Source organism: Tiliqua scincoides, chromosome 11 (assembly GCF_035046505.1).
Source record: "Tiliqua scincoides isolate rTilSci1 chromosome 11, rTilSci1.hap2, whole genome shotgun sequence".
NCBI lineage: Eukaryota > Metazoa > Chordata > Lepidosauria > Squamata > Scincidae > Tiliqua > Tiliqua scincoides.
In genome coordinates this window covers 22,411,602-22,433,577 of record NC_089831.1, presented here as the reverse complement: position 1 = coordinate 22,433,577, position 21,976 = coordinate 22,411,602, and the positions used below count along the sequence as shown (strand labels likewise).

The following is a 21,976-nucleotide window of genomic DNA, read 5'->3' as shown; positions in this document are numbered from 1 at the left end:
GAGGAGCAAGAGGAAAGAGGATGCAGCACACACTGTGAGATTGAAAACCACGATTGATGCCTGAAACTGAGCAGGATGTGACACTGAAGGCTCTGGATGAACAGAGAAGGCAGAGGCCCAGGAAAGCTGTTCTTTTAAGGAGGACATGGGTGCAGCATAATCCCCTCCTGTCGGTTCTCCTTAGTCTAAGGGGAAGGAAAAAGACTGAACTACCCATTACTTCCTCCGCTCTCTTTTCCACATTCACACTGGGAACCCAGAATCTGTGGACAAGGAAGCTCCTGCCCCAAGAGAGATGGCAGTCAGGACATACAGGTGGAGAGTCCCCCAATAAGGGATAAAGAGGGGCCAGAGGGGTGGTGGGCACCCCCTATACCTAAAGTAAATCCAGCAAGAAAAGAGGAGTTTTAACTCTTATTCTTTTCTGTAGCATCTATTGTCGAGAGAGTATAAGTCTACAGAAAAAACATTCAATGTAAGCAAGGGTGGCCTGATCACTCAGGCCACAGACTGTTCAATGGGATGCCTTGAACTCAGCCATCTTTACTGGATAGATCCTTCCATCTCTCACTAACAGCAGTAGAGTTACCAATTCTCTTAGGGTTGCCACATTTTGCTATAAACAAGAGATCCTGCAGGTGGTATTAGGGTAGGAGGAGCCAGGAAAGAACTGGAAGTTCTGGCAGGACAGGACACAACCTGGTTTATCTGGGGCCAGAGCAAGGCAAAAGCTGCCTGGTTATGGGTAGAGCTGTACCTGGCAGATCCTGAGCAGGGTCGGCCAGAACTGGGAGTCCACTGGCTTTTCAATATGCAGTGCAGGTTGCCATGTAGAATACTAGCTTTACTGGCTGGTCGGCAAACCTGAGTCCCATCTCAGGGTGATGCATGAGAACTAGCGAGCTTGTGGTAATGGATATCCTCTCCAACATTTAGTCATCTTGTAGAAGGATCTGGAAGTGGGGAGTGGAACATCTAGAGATCTTTGTTTTGTTATGGCTGAGGCACCACAAACTAAACTGCAGATTGCGAACTGCTCAGAGCAGAGTCATCTCAGAGTCAGTAGCACTGTGCCGGATTTGATGCAATTTAAAAATAGTGAATCCTCCTTTGTGAGGTTTTAATGTGATAAACCTGAGATCTACTACTGGCTTAAGTTTCTGTCTGCATTGGAAAGACAGGATTTAAATAGCACACAACACACGTCCAGACACTGCCGAAGTGCCTATTATAGACAAGCCATATATAAGCACATAGACATGCTAAAATGCTCAGTTTATAGGTTCCATAGACTACTTGGGGGAGGGGGTTCAGTTTATTATTAGAACTTAGTAAATGACATCCGGACTCCAGGCAACACTGCACAAAAAGGTCAGAGCAGAGGGGGATTAATGGGCCCTGTAATAGCTTTGCAGCAATGAGTGCTGAATTCAAATCCTAGCTCAGTTATGGAGTAGACTCTGCTCAATCTCCACCATAATCCCACCCTGCCACTTGTCTGTAAAATATTGATCTATTACATGTAAATGAATAAATAAATGGCACTAGGATTCCCTGATGCAGTGGGAGATGAGCCACTTGCACCCATTGATTCCTCCTACAGTTCTTTCATCCACCCCCCTTGTTGATTTTTATTATTTACTTGTATACCACTGTAAGTGTGAATGGTGTTTTACAGTGCAAGAGAAGACAGATCCCAGCCTTGAGTGGTACATAGTATAAAATAGACATGATAACCCCTGCTAACTGGTTAAGAGGCGCTTTTCCAAGTGGGTGCTCCTCTTTTATTTAGCAGGGGGAGAGTAACTGGCCCACCTCACTCCAGCAGTGTCTTTTCTAGTGGCTGTCTGCTGGTGTTGCATCTTTTTAGATTGTGAGCCCTTTTGGGACAGGGAGCCATTAGATATTTGATTTTCTCTGTAAACCGCTTTGTGAACTTTTTTTGTTGAAAAGCGGTATATAAATACTGTTGTTGTTGTTGATGATGATGATGGGAAGAAGTAGTTGAGAACAGGACTGGGGACAGAAAAGGTGGGAGAAGTCATGGTAGTCAGGAATGATATGGATCTCCAGGTTGCAATTTGGCAACTGTAGATAACATCAACGAGAAGTAAAAAATGCCATCAAAATTCACATGTTCCCTGGCTCAAAATTCGAATCCTGGTGGGCTCACGGACCATGGCATGAACAGTCTGGGCTAGAGCTAACAACCCCTATGTGCGTTGAGCTGATGCAACTGCAGTCAGGGTTAAAGATTTTCAAGCTCCAAACTGCCCCACCCACCCAGGATGGTAATTGGGCCTCTCTGGTGTATACATGGTTTCCTGTCTGGTCTGGAACCTTGCCTGTACAACAAGGTCTCTGCACATTTTAGTGTATAACTTCCTATGACTCTTGGTGTCTGGCTTGCCTTCTGGCTACTGGTTTGACTCCTGGCTTGCCTTCCAGTCCCTAATCTCTGACCTCCATGATCACTGTCCATGGTCCAGCACTGGCCAAACATAATTTGAGGCATCCATTGCAACCCTGAAAATTCTTCCCCATTTCATTGTAAGGTCCAAGTCAGAGAGGAACCTGAAGTTCTTCCTTACCTGTCCACCTGCCTCTCTAAGCTCCCCTCACCTCCCTCCCACCCTACACTTACTTTTGCTGTCATTCTAGCAGTGGCAGAGAAGAGAAGAAGGGAGGTCGTTCTCCCTTTCTGACACCAAATCCATGACTACCATAGTGGGTCAGACACAAGGATCCCTTGCAGTTTTGGTTTTCCCATGACTACAGACAATGTCAGCACAAATTTTGTGCAAAGAAATTAGTGGGTGAGAGAGAGGGGAGCTTGGAAGCTCTTTGGTGGGTTGGAGGAGTGACAGGATGCAATGGTGCTCCCAGAGTTTGGGAAAATATTTCACCTCTTTCCAAGCTTAATTTTTCAGCCTGACTGTACATCAGTACCTGCTTCTTTCCTGATAAGAGGCATGTATTAGCAACACATATAACCTCAGTCACATCAAAAATATTTTCCACCAGGAGACAGTGGCATCAGCAAATGGGCACTGTTGCAATTCAGCTTCATCTATGCTTTCTACAAAACCGATCCTCCACCCAATTGTTTTAACATCCCCACTTTTCCCCCTCTCTCATTGTGTGTCTAGATTTCCATGCCCTGCCCCTGTTTTGAGAATCAGGACTCAGTGAACCCAAGTGTAGCATTTTCATTGGCACAGGTACAGCATCCCGAATGCTTTCAGGGCAGGCCAATTAAAACAAGCTGAAAAACTGCTGAGCAAAGCAATTTTGGACTGAGATCTGCTTACATTCCCTTGCTGAAAAGAGCTGGGAGGCCCCTCTCTCACTGCAAATAACGGATGTCTCTTGCTTCTTAAGGTGGAATAGATTTTGCGTCACTTGCTCCTCAAAGAGGTGGCTGGGACCACAGTGCAGACAGAGAAGAGACTAACCAGAACCTCTCATCTCTCAAAACCGGTACGTTTTGTAGAGCAGAACTGTCTTAGAAATACAGGTTTTGTTCCTTCCACATAGGTATATAAATAAAATAACCTAGCCTCACTAAGCCCTTCAGGCCCAATGCAAAGTACTGGTTTTACTTACTTCCTTACTTAAGGCCCAATCCTATTCAATTTTCCAGTGCCAGCGCAGCTGTGCCAATGGGGCAGGCGCTGCATCTTGTGGTGGGGCAGCAGTCACAGAGGCCTCCTTAAGTTATGGGAACATTTGTTCACTTATCTTGGGGCTGCATCGCAGCTGTCCCAGTGCTAGAAAGTTGGATAGGATTGGGCCCTTAGTACGGCCCAATCAACTTCCCAGCATGAATGCAGCCATACCAGCATGGTGAACACTACATCTTCCAATGGGGGGGGGCAGTCATGGAGGCTTTGTCAAGGTAAGGAATGTTTGTTCCCTTACCTCATGGCTGCATTGTGGCTGCACAGGAGCGGAAAAGTTGGATAGGATTGGGATCTTACTTATTTTCTTACTTCGAGTCCAATCCTATCCAACTTTCCAGAGCCGGTACAGTCGCACTGCAGTCCTGAGGAAAGGGAACAAACCTTCCCTTACCTTGAGGAGGCCACCATGACTGCCCCCCACTGCAGGATGCAGTGTATGCCCTGAGGGCACGGCTGCACCAGGGTTGAAAAGTTGGATAGGATTTGGCCCTCAGTTACTTATAAATGTATATATACCCTGCATTATCTCCCTAATGGGCATTTAATTATTTCTAAGGGCATTACAGTTATAGGCATTTATTACTACTATAATCATTTATAATATTTATATATGTTTCTTAATAATTAAAAAAAACAAGTTTAGAGACTTTTGAACATAGCCAAGTAAATTTTACAATGATTCCTTTTTCCACAATCTAAAACACACACACACACACACACACACACACCACTAACAAACTATCACTGGACAAAGACACTAATTCTGGGGTGATAGAGACCTTTAATGTTTTGACCTTTCAAAGCCCTACACACCTTGGGACCAGAACACTTCAATACCCTAACATCTGCCCAGATATTAGGATTGTCTTTGGAGATGCGTCTCACCATTATCTGCTCAGTTGGCTCGAACACAGGACAGGGCCTTCTCTGTAGCTGCCCTGCTTGCTGTGCAGATACCAGCCTAGCAAGTTGCACCGTGTTCCCTTGTTGCTGCCGTGTGAAGGAATGTGTTTTTCGAGTAGTATTTGGCCCACAGACCTGCTGTCCTGGTAGGCACAGTGATGTTTGTCACCTGCAGCTTTACCTGCTAACCAATTTCTTTCCATTTTATTTGTTTGTGATCATGTTGATGTTTCACTGTGTATTTCCATATCTCGTATGGTTATTTTCAACTCTCCACATTGTCCTGATGCTTTCAGGGTAGCCCTAGGACAGGTCACTGTTTCAGAGTTTTGGTTACCCGTAAGTTTGTTTTGAGACAAGGATGCTGTTCCAAGCTCTTTGCAAGATACCAACATAACCAATTCATAAAAGCCCTGTAGTGATTTTGTAAGCCCCTAATTACCTTCAATTGCAACATCTTGACTTCCTCGTGCACCTCTGCTTTGGGTCGAAATCTTGTCAGTTTATCTGCCAAATGGAGATCTGTGACAAAGAAACATAATCAGAAACATATATATATATATATATATATATATATATATATATATATATATATATATATATATATATATATATATATATATTCCATCTATTAGTAGAACCTTTACAGTGACAGTACCTGGCGAGTACAAACGGCTTGCAATTCAGAGTGTTCCCAATCCTGAAGTTGTCCTCACTCCTTCAGAGTCAGGATCACAGCCAGCCTTCTTCCCTAGATGAGGTTACCATATTTCCAGACGGGACTTCAATGATACAAATGGAAAAATCAGGGATTCCCTTGTTGTAAGGCTAGCCTAGGAATAGTTACTGTCAAAAACAACTGTATACAGTATGTTGCACACCAAAAGTTATTTTTTAAGTGCAATACTTTTACCCAGTTCCTATGAACAGCTTCCTTAAATAAACAATAACAATAACTTCCTTAAATGAGAGTTTACCCAATTCTGTGCTGCCCAGCGCCGGCGCACAAGCCCCAGTGCTGGCACTGGGTGTCGTAAAAGTGCCCTAAGGCACTCCAAATTGATGGCAAGTTCTCTGCACTGGTAGAGAGGGCCAGCACCAGTTGGCACTGGGTCTCAAGGATCAGAAGGAGGTTAACCAGGATTTCCAGGTAGTAAGTTTCCTTGCTGGGCAGCAGAAATACCTTTCAAGGCAGGGGGAAGACAAGGAAGGGGTGAAACTGGGTGGGAGAGAGCAGGCCAGAGGGCGGACAGGGCCCAGGAGGGGGGTAAGGACTGCAGCAGAGGCTGCCATGTCTCCTCCTGAGCTGATGTCATTTTTGGAATCAGCACCCCAAATTCATATCAAACTACCATATATTTTGGGGGGGAAAAAGTTTCTTTGACCCCCAGTTTTTCAGGCCTGTGTTATGTTATCCAAGTTTCTCTCAATTAGTCTAAAGGTTTTGTTTAGCACACTCCAGAATGAACTGGAGAAATTTATTTCAATTGGACATGTCACCTTCATGGAAACCCAGCGGTCATGACTCAAGTCCATGACTTCTCCTCTGCTTCTATAGCCAGAATTCCTCAAAGCTGCAAACTTCCCTTACCTACATATGCTTCCCTGATGCTCCAACAACACGGGCTGCCTCCTGAGCTGTCCCTATTTGCAAAGCAATTAAAAAACAACAACAACGAAATGCTATTTCAGTGCCCATTTGGCACATGCCTTTCTCCCCCAAAGACTTGTCATCAATAATACAAGTGCTAGACAAAGCATGGGCTTTATTGGGGCATCTGGGACTGAACTGGGTCCAAGATTGTGGCCTCCAAAGGAGCAGAAACCGCAGGGCCATCAAACACTAGCTAGGACTGCTTTGTTCCGTCTTTTGCACTGTGGGCTTTTCCAGAGGGGTGGGCAGATAAATGTTGGAGGCACTAATCCAGAGATTCCATGCCATCTTCAGAGAAGACAAACACATTGTCATGACAATGTGGTTTAAAAAAAAAAAAGAGTGCCAAGGTGCAAATATTACCCTGGCTGAGACAAACGCATTGAAGGCCAAAAGAAAAGACAAACCCTGATTATTGTCAATTGCATTGATGTACGGCCAAAAGTGACTCCTTTTGACTTTGTCCCCGGCCGAGTTTCAGGCTTACAGTGCCGTAACCGAGATGGGGATATGGTCGATAGCCCTCAAAAGACAACTTCATCCCGGCAGATGGTCTTTGAATTCTGACTCGGAGGCCAAGCTGTTGGTGCCAAATGACTTTCTAAACCTTTGATTACTGACCTATGTGCTCACTTCGGGAGCCGCAGAGGTACAAAGACTCAGCGTGGGAGGACTCTTGTCGCTTCTCATCTTTCTCTTCTGGGCAATTTTATCCTCCTGGCTGTTGGCCAACACCTCTATCCTTGTTAACTTTTGTGTCTCCAGTAAAACACCTGCAGCTCTTTGTGAGAGGACGAGAAGTGGGGAGGGGAAATGGGCCGCGGGGTGGGACAATGACTCCCTGTTTATTCCTTTGTTACATTTTAAGCAGACATGGGACAATGAAGCACAGTTTGCCGTAACTGCCGGCCAATCAGAGCCGTCAGGCGAGATGCACAAACCTGGCACCGCTCCATGAGCCACCAGGGCTATATGACAATTTCTCAGCGTCTGGCCCCCGGCTCAGGAAGTGCTAAACACACCCTGTTGCTTTTGTGGTTGCTGTAAAATCCCCTCTTCCTTTACAGCTATTTCAGCTGCTGGAAGCATCTTCATTCTGAGCACACAGGGCTGGGCTGGGGTTCCCAAAGTATGCATTGTGATGCCGTAGGGCAGGGGTGCCCAAACCCCGGCCCGGGGACCACTTGTGGCCCTTGAAGACTCCCAAACCGGCCCTCAGGAAGTCCCCAGTTTCCAATGAGCCTCTGGCCCTCCGGAAACTTGCTGGAGCCCACGCTGGCCTGACGCAACTGCTCTAAAGGTGAGGATGACTGTTCGACCTCTCACCTGAGCTGTGGGACAAGGGCTAACTCCACTACTTGCTGTTTCACTTCTGTGATGCAGCAGTGGCAGCAAAGGAAAGGCTGGCCTTGCTTTGTGCAAGGCCTTTTATAGGCCCTGAGCTGTTGCAAGACCTTCATTCATTCATATAAGTTCCATCTCTAATATATCCATTTATGTAAATTCTTTTTTCCCCGGCCCCCAACAAACTGTCAGAGAGATGATGCGGCCCTCCTGCCAAAATGTTTGGACACCCCTGCCGTAGGGTGTTGTGGCAAACTCAAAAGGGTGCAGCAGAATGTCCCCAATGGCCTCTCCTACCTGTTCCCTGGGCGTTGCTATCTTGGATCTTACGAAAACTCATGAAATTTGGGCGCCACCATCTTGAGTCTTGCCAGATTTTGTGAAATCCAAGATGGTGACGCATCACTGAGACAGGAAGAAGACACTGCAGGGGCGTCATGACCCAGGTAAGTTTGGGAACTAGTGTGCGAGTGACATGGTGGTTTGAACGGAGAACCGCACAACCTGAAATTTGGGCCTTGATCTAGCCATCATGGACTGCATGTGCTCCAACCCTGGAAACAGCTCTTGAAGTTCAGAAGAGAACATCAGTGAACAACACGGGCTCCTGCCATTGGAAGGCAGTATGAAGCATCTGGATTGGCCAGGCATGGAATAAATACTGGGAGCCTATCCACCTGTCTTTGGTCAACTGAATGTTCCTTTCTGCCTACCATATTTTAGGCTCCTATTTCTTTTCAGCCCAAGGCTGCAGGTTCAGCTATTAATACTTATGAGCCTAAGCTGGAATTTATACCTTCCACAGCTAGCTTTAGGGATGCTCAGCCTGTCCCCAACCCACTGGTGGCATTCCACGTGTCAAAAATGCTTTTTGCCATTGGTTTTTTAGTACCAATGGTTTAGAGCTTGCCAGGTGTCCAGAATGGCCCTTGTCAAATAAAGCTGAGTATCTAGAAGCCATAAGAGTCCAAAACAATATGAACAAGTTTTAAAAAGTTGGGCATAGCAGCAACTGTTACCCTGCAGATGCCTGATCTTGTCTGATCTTGGAAGCTAAGCAGGTTCAGGCGTGGTTAGTACTTGGATGGGAGACCGCCTGGGAATACCGGGTGCTATAGGCTTATACCATGGTCTTTCGAGACTGAAGGTTGCCAACCATCAACAGCCCACAAGTGCGATTCATCAGATGCTCATCTTAAGAAAAAGGGTACGTCACTGAAGCTTGAAGTAGTGGAAGCTTAGAGTTAAATCTGGATTTCCTGGAGAGCAGAAACTTGTTGGGACTAAGGGTGCAATCCGAATCCACTTTCCAGCACTGACATAAGGGCAATGCAACTCCAAGGTAAGGGAACAAACATTGCCTTAGCTTGAGGATGCCTCCAAGACTGCCCCCCAACTGCAGGATGTAGCACATGCCCCACTGACACAACTATGCTAGTGCTCGAAAGTTGGATAGGATTGCGCTGTAAATCACCTGAAGTTGCCACCAGTATTTGCCTAAAGTGCAATTCAAAACTGATTTATTTCTTTAGTTTATTTTTCACATTTTTACACCGCCCTACCTCCAAAGGAGCTCAGGGTGGTGATACACAGTTCCTCTCTTTTGTGAGATAGATGAGGCCAAGAGATGGTGACTGGCCCAAGTTTACCGAGGAACCTTCATAGCTGAGTGGGGATTTGAACCTGAATCTTCCAAATCCAACCCCAGGACCATCCTGGCTTTGGGGCAGGAGAGGTTCTCCTTAGACAAAACATCCTTTTGAGGGATCCTAGGAGAGTTCAGATGCAAGGTAGTCAAACATTTTCGAGGGAGTTCCATTCCACTTCAGACCTTATTCTCTTATCCTTATCCTTATTCTCTTATGCAATGTGTGCAGTTTCTTACTCTGGCTAGACAGAAGCCTTATCCTTCTTGAAGTGACAGAGCTCACACCCAATCGCGTTTATCCGCACACACTCGATTTAATCAAACGTAATTTTCTGACTGCAGGGTATGCAGAACATCTACCCCCAGATGCTGTTACATAAAGAGGATTTCTTTTTTACTTCTTCTTTTTCTTAAACAAAGGACTGTTACCTTCACTAGAGACTACCAAATACTCCCTCTTCTGTCCCCAAGCATGAAAACCGAGGTCTGATGTGGAATGGGGCCATGGCAATTTGCATTTTTAATCATTCAAGAGTTTAATTAGTATCATGGCCTTAATCAGAAGTGGCAAATATAGCTGAAGTCATCAGAGCTTAATTAGGCTAGAAAACAAAGGTTTTTTTCCAATCTAGAAATCTCGCTGCTGACACAAAGGTGAGGAGGTAGTAGGTTTTGACTGCAGCAGGTTTTGACTCCGGAGTGGCAACAAAAATTTTGAGGAAGTGAACAGAGAAGGGGCTTTTGTTGTTATTTAAATTTTTTTCTGGCTATGCATGGTTGGAAGGAGGAAAAAAGTAACCCTTTAGCTTCCTCTCTCCAACTTTTTCTCATTTTTAACATGGAGCTATTGCAGCTATGGCTCAAACCTCTCTCTTCCATGTACACAGGAAGGACCACAGCTCAGCAGGAGAGAACATGCTCTGACTCAACATCCTGGGTTCAGTCCCAGGTGTCTCCATTTACAGTGACTGAAAAGTCCTCTGCCACAGAGCCACTATCAGATTTGGGCTCAAAAAAGCTGCTTTACTACCAGAAGTAAATTGAGCCATTTTCAGTGGCTAAGTAAAATACCTTACTGTGGTTTTTCCATTCTCCATCTTTTGAGAGAATGGAGGAAAAATCCATTACGAGTTACAAGCCATGATGTGTATGCGCAACCTCCTGATTTTAGAAATGGGTTATGTCAGAATGCCAGATGCAAGGGAGGGCACCAGGATGAGGTCCCTTGTGATCTGGTGTGCTCCCTGGGGCATTTGGTGGGCCGCTGTGAGATACAGGAAGCTGGACTAGATGGGCCTATGGCCTGATTCAGTGGGGCTGTTCTTATGTTCTTAACTACAATTCCCAGGAGGCCTTGCAGGTCTCTTGCTATCTGGTGCACTCCCTGGGGCATTTGGTGGGCCGCTGTGAGATACAGGAAGCTGGACTAGATGGGCCTATGGCCTGATCCAGTGGGGCTGTTCTTATGTTCTTATGAGAGTGAGTCATAGCCATGCTTGCTCTAACTGCAATTGGGCCTTTCACCCTACCGGAATGGTTCCCAAACTTACCTAGGTCGTGATGACCCCTGTAGCCCCTTCTTCCTGGCTGAGCCGGGTGCCACTATCTTTAATCTCGCAAAATCTCTTGAGACTGAAGATGATAGTGCCCAAATCTTATGAGATTTGGATCTTGAAATGTTTCATGAGATCCAAAATGGCGACACCCAGAGGGAACAGATAGGAGGGGTGACCAGGGTTATCTGGCAGTCTTCCTGTGTGTGTGTGCCAAAATGCCAGAAGGCATTGCAACACACACTTTAGGAACCCTTGTCCTATTGTAAAGAGGTTTATTTAGGGTAGTGGCAAAGAGACTAAGCTGTGAATCACAACTTCCCCAGTTCAAATGTCGTCTCTTCCATAAACTTACTAGATGACCTGGATGGCCACTCCCTCTCAGCCTTCCTCAGCTGCAATGTAGGGACAATAATACTTACCTTACAGGGTTGATGGAAGGTCAACATCAACCATGCGAAGCCCTTTGCGTACTGAGAACACAATATACAAATACTGTGCGTGTGGATAAATTCGAGAGATAGATTAGGCTGAGAGACAATGGCTAGCCCAAGTTCACCCAGTGAGTTGAGGAAGGATTTGCACCTGCGTCTCTCCAATCTTGATCTTACACTCTAACCATGGCAACATACCATAGTCCTTGACTAACTTGAATTCCACCAGAATTCACTTCCTGTATAACAACTCCAGTACCATCTCACCTTTTCCCAATTCCACCCTAATCCTTGAGCCCTCCCTCAAGAGTTGTGAAAACTTTACCAAAATTAATTCTGTTCAGAAGTGATTATTTGATGTGCATCATATGTGCATCCTACTCCTCTTCTAAGGAGCTCAGAGCAGCATACGGGATCCCATCCCATTTTATCCTCACACCAACCCTGTATGGAGGCCAGTTTGAGAGAGAAGGCACCGAGACCAACCAGTAAGATCCAAAGCTGAGCTAGGATCTGAATTCAGGTCTCTTCAATCAGTCCAAGCCACACATTCCATCTGGACATAACTCGCTGACTGGACTGGGGTGCTTAGCTCTTACAGGTGGAGAAAAGACACTGGTGCTTTCAAATTTCCCATTGCATTCAGAATCCAAGCAAAATATGACCAGCGTGAAAATGATTGACACAGAGGAACTGGGGAGGGAAGCAATTTAGGTGGACTCAAATACTAAGTGCTAAGTGAATGCAGGCATTTTCTGGTCCCTTCCTGGAAATCTCATCTCACCTGCTTGCTCCGAATCCTATAAGCAGCCACATTTCTTGGCCTGGTAATTTGCATGCTGATAACCAGCACATGTTTTGTCCTCCCTGCATCTGTCTAGACAGAGGCTATGACAGCAGCACCGCTGGGACCAATCCTTGTTCTTCAGACAATATCCAATAATGTTGAGGTCAGGAAGCCCTTAACTGCCGATTCAGGGAATTAAGTCAGCTGTCACCACTTCTTAATTAAAAATAGCAGGGGCTCGCTTGCATTCCACCACTGCAGCTAAGCCTATTTTTAATCTGACCTCTCCAGGCCAACAAACAACCCGAGCACTTCTGGGGAAGGAGATGCAAAAAGAAGGAAGGCAAAAGGACATATATACACTTTGTATATACAGGGGGGGGGGGTGTTCCAATTATGTCATGTGGCTTGCTTGGGACGGAGTCACAGGGGGTGCTTCCACATGACCCAGAAAGCTGAAATGTGGGAAGCACAGAAGACACCCCAATTACTACTGTATCCAAGAATGGGGACATTGCTACATCTTTCCATCAGAGCATGACAGCAACTGTTACCCTGTACATGCCCAATCTCATCTGATCTTGGAAGCTAAGCAGGGTCAGGCCTGGTTAGTACTTGGATGGGAGACCGCCTGGGAATACCAGGTGCTGTAGGCTTATACCATAGTCTTTCGAGACTGAAGGTTGCCAACCATAGAGCAAAAAGTACATTTCAAAATGGCTAAGATACAGCCACATCAACTACAAAGCCCACGTTTCGTACATATGCGGTCAAAGCCACAGCAATTGCCAAGGTTTTGCCAAAATGGGGAGAAACATTTTGCATTAAACATTCACAACTCCAGACATGAATTTTACCTCTTAACAGTGGGTGTTGCTTTGGCACAGAGCAACTGCACATGGGACACGAAGCCAAGCTGTGGGGAGTTCTGCTATCATTTCACGCTTGAGTAAGCCTTTCTGAGGATTTTCAGTAGCATCCCGGAATACTGTGTAAGATTAATAACAGACATATTAGAATCATTCAAAAAATAATAATACGAAGGGTTTCCAATGTTCTCTTTAGAAGCATGCAAAGGATGGCTGCAACTCTGCACTACAGCACTTAAAAGGTAGACCTGGACAGAAGTCATCTGGGTCTTTCAGTATAGATCACAATGGGAAGTCCTTTCCAGGTCACTAATTCTGGCACATGACCTAGAACTGAACTGGGACCAAGGTCTTTCTCCAAAAGTTTATGAATGTCAAATGAAAGCATGAACCTGCCCATGCTGTCAGATCACCTAGTGAGGCCCATCTCCGAGTTCCACCTGCCTGCTAAAATCAGGCAGGTCACAACCAAGGAACAAATCTTTTCCATGGCGGCATGTGATCTCCAGAGAGCTGTCCCTAGCTCAGGACTCCTGGTACCTATACTGATGATTTCAGCACTAGGTGGGACTCCATCCGTCTCTTGGATCTCATGAACACACAGTCCACTGGGAAGTTGTCCTATGAGAGCTGAGCAAGAACTCACATCTCCCATGGGATATGCTTCAGTGGACTGGGAATGGAGTGGGTGGAGGAGGGACGCTTAAACTACAGGTGCAAACATGGCAGCAGAGGGAAGGGGAACATTCAATGGCTTCTGGGAAAGGATGCAACCAGATACAGCATGCATTCCCTTCGTGACAAATAAATATCACCAATACAATAAACCTATATAAGTGTTGGGAACACGTTTCAATGTTTCCATCTGCCCCAGAACTTATTAAAGACCGTGATAAATAAAGCTGGTATTAATTTTCAGTCAGTATTGCCCACAGGGAGCGGTTAAGAGCTTAAAAGAGGAGCCATTTAATCTACCTGAAGATGAAATTATTTTTGGAGGAGGAGGAAGAGGAAGAGGAAATATCCTCACGTGCCCCAATCTTTACAGAGCCAGTGGGGACTTGCTTAAGGAAGCCGGTCCTCCCTTTAAAACCACATTCCATTTGAGATCCAGCACAACTCAAAATATTAAGGAATAGGAGCAAGGAAACTTCTGGCACAGCTGAGCTGGGGACACAGGGAGATGGGGGGAGAGAAGGTTGTTATCTGCTGTAGCTAAGATAGATTCCCTCCCTCCCTCCCCCCTTTGCATTTGTTTCAACCAATCATGCAGCTTCTCCTCTCCATTGGCTCCCCAGTTGCATCGAAAGATCGTGACAGGTTTTTGTTCTCCTCACCTTATTGGCTTATTTTTTATGGCCTATTATCAGGGGAAAGCAAATCAGATACCTAATCAATAGTTGGCAAAGGCTGCAGGATGCTTCATTTGCATGAAAACCTCTTTCCGTCTTGGCTTCGGCATTCAAGATAAGCATCGTATTAGCTCAGGACAAGATGGAGCATCTCCCCGACGCTGTTCAACCATACGAGTCTAGGAGGTGGTGGCAAGCTTTGACACTACAGTAGCCAAACGGGGGAAGATTTCAGCCAAGAGCCACATCAAAGCACTGTGAGGGGACATTAAAGGGGACAGGTTGGGGCATTTCAGGCTAAAGTCGCGAATTCTATCTGAACTCTTTGCTTCCTTAAAAATTCCTCAGATGCCTAGTCCTCCAAATTCACCTGAAATAGATGTTGAAGGAGGCCTAGGGATGTGGGTGGCATCACCATCCATTGACACTTCAGTAGTCATATCAAAACTGTGGTTCCTCTATCGATAGGGCTACCATACTGCAACACGGGGTAGTATGGCAGCTCTAACAACAGAGGAATATTGAGCAATACAACCACCGTTCTGATGTCTCTGGATGGTGGTGGCAGCCCAAAGGGAGATGTAGCCATGGCTTTTTTCACCCTCTTCCTATCTCTGTCTGATCACTTATCTTTTCCTCCTGCCCCCTATAGCAAGTGAGGTTCATTTTATGCAAGCAGATGGGGGTCAGAGGATGAGCAACATGACTGAAGGGGGTGTGAGGTAAGAGAAGTTTACATGCTCCTTCAATGTGAGACGGAAGGATTAGATCTTCCTTCATTAGATCTAGATCTTGCCTAGATCTTCAACAACATTAGAGATTTTGTTTCAGAATGAAATGGAAAGGGGTTCCTGGAAGAAGCTGACCTGCTTCTTCCCAGGGAAGGCACTGGATGCCTGTTTGGTGGAGATGGGAGGCAAAGGAATCCACTTTGTAAAGGGCAAGGGCCTTCTCTTAAGAAATTTTCAATCAATCAATCCATCAATCAATCAATTTCAGCTATTTAGATGTTAATAAGGAGTTACTGGCCTACTTCAATACATTGCCTAGCATTCTCGGATGCTGATTATAAAAATATTTTTTTACCTTGCCTTTCCACTCATCTCAAAAGGCCTCCAAGACAGATCACAAATGGAGATGAAACAATCCACAAGACAACCCTCGTGTGCCATCAAGGAGATTTGCCTGCTGTCGCCCACCTTACCCCTGAAGGCAAAGATACTTAAGAGTAGGCCATTCAATGAAGGCCGCAGCAAGCTGGCACATTCATATTTATATTCAGGGCCCAATCCTATTGAACTTTCCAGTGCCAATGCAGCCACAGTGTAGCCCTGAGATAAGGAAACAAACCTTCCCTTACCTTGAAAAGCCTCCATGACTTCCCCCCAATGCAGGATGCAGCACATGCCCCATTGGCTTTGCTGCATCAGCACTGGAAAGCTGGATAGGACTGGACCCTCAGTCTGTTCTGCACCAAGCACTTACAGTGCACATTTGTTTCCATGCCCAACAGAAGGTGCAACCTTTAAAGTTCTACAGGGCCAAAGATCCCACATAACCAAAAACTGTCTCTCCGTACATAAGCCGAAATGTCTCATAAGTTCACACGTCAGCTGAGATCTAGTCTATTTTTTTTATTTCCAAAAGGCAAATAATAAATAAGCAGAGGTGCTATCCTTCAAGCACGCAGCTCTGTAGCATTATGGAACCAGGGGACGTTCACTAAAATTGAGCATCAGACAAAAGAACAGTACAGACAAAAGAAAATATTTGTTTATCTAGCATGTCATCAACCTGTGGAACTCCCTGCCTCAGGATGTGGTGATGGTGTCTGCTCCAGATGCCTTTAAAAGGGAATTGGACAATTTTATAGAGAAAAATTCCATTGCAGTTTACAAGCCATGGTGGGTATATGCAATCTCCTGGTTATAGAAGTAGGCTATATCTGCATGCCAGATGCAAGAAAGTGGCAACAGCATACAGGGATCTTGTTGTCTTGTGTGTTCCCTGAGGCATCTGGTGGGCCATTGTGAGATACAGGAAGCCAGACTAGATGGACCTTTGGCCTGATCCAGCAGGGCTCTTCTTATGTTCTCTGTCTCACAAATCATAATGTACACAAGAAAACCACCCAAGAGTGAAGTTTTGAACTTACAGGCCCACTGGAACTGCATAAACGCAACAGGGACTAAATGTGCACACCTGTGGGCCAGGCAATAATGGGTTAAAGTCATTCTGACACAGTTGTCCATAAAAATACAGTTATAAACTGTTTGTCGACAGATGTTTCTCTCCAATTTCCTCCACCCCCACAATTCAGTGGCTGCTCTAAAGATGTGTCAAAAGCACTTGGAAAATGCTATTCCTCTCTCCCTTCCTCCTTCTGTGGGCTGCTCTTCTGGGGCTTGGAAACTGCCTGGCACCAGCAGCAACTTGAATGTAGAGGAGGAAGTGGTGGAAACTTGGTGGAAGTGAGGAGGAGGAGAGTGGTATTCAGAACTGGGCTAGAGTGTCTACGGTGAAAGGAAAAGTGTCCATAGTGAAAGGAAAAGGACAAGGAAAGAGGAGACTACTGCCCATAGAGACACAGATGCAAGCTGATGAGTGAGACAGATGCCCTAAATTAGCTACTCACCAATTTGCTACCTAGCACAGCTTACTGCATGCAACAGCCAGCCTTGCCTCCAAGCTGCCTTGGAAAGAACCTCAGCACAAATGACCAGGTCGCCATCTTTGCCCCTAAAATTGGTTTCACTCTGTTTCAGGTTTGTTACGAGTGGCAGGATTTAAGGCAGGTGAAATATCTACTCTTGTGCCTTTTGCATCCTATTTGTTCTTAACCCTCCTAATTATCAAGAATCCTGCATGGCCTGGGAAACAAAAAAACAAAACAAAACAGTGAAGCAGCCCAGCGTATGTTGGCAGGTTGCTGCTAAGAACATGCAGCGTGCCAGGAAGTGTTTTTAAATTATGTGCTCTCTCTCTGTCTTAACATTTTAATTAGCCACCATTAACTAAGCAGCACATTATTTTGAAAAAAAAAAATATTAACCAATAAGATCAACTCTGGGAGCCATATGCTGCAAGATGGTATTACACTTTGTTGTTCTAATGCTATCTCAACAGCTTACATTGCAATGATGATGGGAGACACACGCCCCACACCATTAACACAAGTTTGCAGTCACTATTCTTAGCCTTTTCATCTTTACCTTGCATGCGGAACTCCTTGCCACAGGATGTGGTGATGGTACCTGCCCTAAATGCCTATAAAAGGAAATTGGACAATTTTATGGAAGAAAATCCACAGCTTACAAGCCATGATGGGTATAAGCAACCTCCTGGTTCTAGAAGAAGGCTGTATACCAAATATAAGAGAGCAGCAACAGGATAAAGATATTTGATTGTCTTGGGTGCTTTCTGAGGCCACTGGTGGGTCACTGTGAGATACAGGAAGATGGGCCTTTGGCCTGATGCAGCTGGGCTCTTCTTATGTTCTCTGTCCCACAAATCATAATGTGCACAAGAGAACCCAAGAGTGAAGCTTTGACCTTACAGGTCTACTGGACCCGGACACACACCATTGACATCAATGATTGCTACAGAAGCCGAATTGATTATAAATGGGGACCAGATTTCTCCTCCTTGCAGGAGAGTTGTAATGCAATCGTGTCAATAATGTAAATATGAGTGTTTTGAAGGAAAAGGATCACACTTTCAAGACATTTCTTGATCATGCTGAATGTTGTGAGGTAAAAAAACAGGAGTGGGTCAAGAATTACTCAAGTTTGAAAGCAAATTTTAAATTATACTCTCCATTATAAGGATAAGAAATTAAAAGGCAAAGAAAAGACAGGCAGGTGCCACTTGGTTGCAGTACATAGAGAAGGTCTCCTTGATGAACAATATCACTTCAAAGTCATTAGGCTTTGATGGCAACTGATAACTGTAGAATGAGATGTTTTGCCAGCCTACCTGAATGGTCAGATTTATAGCTTGAGCTTGCCTTTAAATCCTGTTCTGATTTTGGACACATAGGTAGCAGTTTTGACCTTCTAAATAGCCAGATAAGATTAGCCTTTGACCTGCTCCAGCAGGGTTCTTCTTATGGAAGGTACGTTCCGACAACCCAATTCTGGAATTACAGGAGAATGTCCAAGGAGGACTGCTCTCACCATCTTCGGTGATACTTAGCTGCTGTTTTTGGAACGCATGACTAAATTCAAGGGAGAGTTTCTGTATTTCACTAAGGAATACATACCTTTGTCCCCACAATCTGAGCACTGCACTGCTCTCCTACCTGGGGGACACTGTGTCAGCTGGTGTCGAAAAACCAGTGTCAGTTGTGTTCTAGATGCAATCATGGGTTTGTGCTTCAGGTCAGGTCTCAGCAGCATGGCCTGTGTAAACAAAAGAGAGTTGACCATCAAAATCTGTTCTCCCCTTGGGCAGTTCCCCATATGGCAGGCTGGGGCACCAGTTTTCAAAAGGAAGTGAGATGTGGACAACTTGCACCACAGACAAGAGTTCCAGCAGAAAAAAAACAAAGACACAGCCACATTTACACTTCCTCCCAAAGGAAAAGTTAAAACCAGCCTTGCAAGATGCCTCCCGGTTACCAAGTCCTGTCCATGTCCTGCCATGCTGTTGGTTTAGTGCAATACATCAAGTAGCCAGCAGGTGTCGCCATATACTTCAGCTGCATGACTTTTAGAAGACAGACTTTGGGCCCTTAGCAAGTTGAGGTGTCAAAAGGGTGTTTTCACAAGCAATACTAAGGATAGATATATGCCTTACAAGAAACACAGGCCTGCCACTGGAGGCAGAATTCCTTTGTTCCATTTTCCCCTTCTGTAATACGGAGCAAAAGAAACCATGCAGTTCTCGGTCATGGAGTCATGACTCTTGCATTTGCATGTCCATGTGGATGACTGCAGTGCAGGTTTCCTTATTTTAATTACATTTATTTCAATTGTTCAAAAATAGGAGAAAAGGCAGCGTCCCATTCAAAGTCAAGCAAAACGTTCAAACCCCTCCCCCCCAAAAAAATACAAGATACCATGGTCTACTTTGTGTGCTGATCTAACAATAATGAACCTGAATTACGACTTATGTTGGTCTTTCTAAAAAGTTCTGAAGCATTTCCAATTCTCTTTGGAAATATTAACTTTACACAGGCCTTGTTTAACCCAGATTGCAGGTGTTAACTTATTCAGCCTCGCCAAATCCCACAATTCAGCGTGCCAGTCCTCTAACCTTGGAATGCTGGAATTCTTCCAGTGCTTGGCATATAGGATTCTAGCTACCAAAAGCACTCACAGTAATAAAGTCTTTTCCTCCTCTGAAAATTTCAGTCAGTGGAGTGTATTTAGGTAGCAAAGGCAAATTCACTTTTAGTATCTTATTGATGCTAAAATTCAGATTCAAAATCGACCTCTAGTCATTTTTAGCATTAATGCAAGTACACCGACAGGCTTCAGCTAATGAAATGTGCTCTTTCCATTGTAATGCAGTTTTAAAATCAATTTGAGGGTCCCGCGGGAAGGTGACTTCCTACACGGCCATCATCCCCCACTGCATTGGTATCTCCAGGCTGCAACCCAAGACTGACTTGTACCATTGCTGTAGGCCAGGGGTGCCCAAACCCCGGCCCTGGGGCCACATGCGGCCCTCGAGGCTTCTCAATGCGGCCCTCAGGGAGCCCCCAGTCTCCAATGAACCTCTGGCCCTCCGGAGATTTGCTGGAGCCCGCACTGGCCCGACGCAACTGCTCTCAGCACGAAGGCAACTGTTTGACCTCTCGCATGAGCTGTGGGATGAGGGCTTCCTCCACTGCTTGCTGTTTCACGTCTGTGATGCAGCAGAGGCAGCAAAGGAAAGGCCAGCCTTGCTTTGTACAAGACCTTTTATAGGCCCTGAGCTATTGCAAGACCTTCATTCATTCATATAAGTTCATCTTTAATGTATTCATTTATGTAAACTTATGCAAATTTATTCAAATTTTAAATGTAAATTAATTCTTTTTTTTTCCCCTGGGCCCCCAACACAGTGTCAGAGAGATGATGTGGCTCTCCAGCCAAAAACTTTGGATACACCTGCTGTAGGAGATTCAAATAATTTCTGGCTCCTTCCACTGCCCCTACTATCAACCAATATGAAATAGGGTTAAGATGCAGACTAGCCAACACCTCCTGTGTTCAGTGTTTTTCTGTGCTCATTGTCAAAAATTTATGTTGCTTTGGTGCAGTGGGGTACCAAGGTCATTTGGCACCTGGGGCCCATACATTTTGGGCACCCCTCATGAAAAAAATCATTTTCAGCAATAGTCATGAAATGAAATGAATATTACAGTCGTGGGTCGCTTAGCGACAGGGATACAGACAGGCACCCCTGTTGCCAAGTGAGGCTTGACATTACTCCTTGCCATGTTCCCCTTGCCTCTAGAGGCTTTTCTGAGCCTCACAGAGGCAGTATGCATCTGCACGCTACATCTACAAGGCTCAGTATGCCTGTTTTGGGCAAAAACACGAGACTTCCGGTTTTGCAGGAATCCAACAGTCAAGTGTTTTTGGTCGAAATGGCCAGTCTAGACACATACACACACAAACTTTGTAAGCTTGTATATTTATATGTAACTTTGTAACTTCATATATATAATCATACCAATAAAGTTGCCCCCAGTACCCCTGGGGGCTGGGGATAAGAATAGGCCCTCAGTTTGGCTGTACTTGTCTTAAGAGGCGACTAAACAACCACCGGGTAGATGGGACTCGTCAGCCTGGGAAGGCAGCTCATCTGAGAGAAGGAAAACTCTGATCCCAAACCTCCACTGCCTTGTGGCTACATCCAGTTATGGAAAAGGCTTCAGGAGTCAACCTGGAGGCAAAATCCGGAGCCGGAGTCCCTGAGGCGGTTCATGGCTGAACACAGTCACGTTCTGGCAACTCCTGCGACGCCACTGGAACCAGCCGTATTGGCTTCTGCCTTTCCATTGGACCATTTCAGCGATGTGGAGAGGGGGGATTTTCTGCATGGGTAACAGCCTATCCTGAATACCTACTTTACCCAGGCTTCACGCACTAGAGAGGACACTCTGTTCCAGAACCACCATTCAGAGCGTGACACCATAGGCTTCTGAGACTGAAGGATGCCAACAAAAAGTTGCTTCTCTTGTGGGAGGCTGCAGCCAGCGCTAGCCAAATAACGGCTGAAGCCAGGGTCACCCCCGCCACTGCCACCATCTTGGGGAACAGACTCTCAGACACCCTGCTGCAGCCTGGCACTGGGGCCGGCCACTCTCTTCGTACACCACTGCTTTAGTGCTTTCTCCTACCTTGTCCACAATGATACTTAAACTTATTGGTTGTGGCATCCCCCGTGACTGCGGTCAAGGAGCCGCAGATGCTTGTAAACAAAATCATATGTGGTGGTGGAGCTGGTAAAATTAAAAGGCAGTATGGGTAAATTCAACTAAGGAGAGCCAGGATGAAGACAGAGGTGGAAAATATCACTGAGGTGAGGTAGCAGCAAAAATGCAAATATGCAGGTTTTAAAAAAAAAAATCAGCTGTGTTGAACGTGGCTACACCAGAACTAGAAGGAAGCCACTGTAGCCCTCATGTGAAGTGCTCTTAGACTACAAACAACCTTGGTTCCTTCCGATAGACTTTATCCAAAGGGCAGCCTCTGGGTGCAGCTCAGTTACCTGCTACCAATTCATGTTCCTCCTTCTAGATCCTGTTGTGTCCCC

General features: G+C 45.5%; 1 pseudogene; it reads left to right on the top strand.

Moving 5' to 3' along the window:
* Positions 1-12,545: 12,545 nt before the first annotated feature.
* Positions 12,546-12,662, top strand: LOC136662631 (5S ribosomal RNA; annotated as a pseudogene).
* The last annotated feature ends 9,314 nt before the right edge of the window (positions 12,663-21,976 follow it).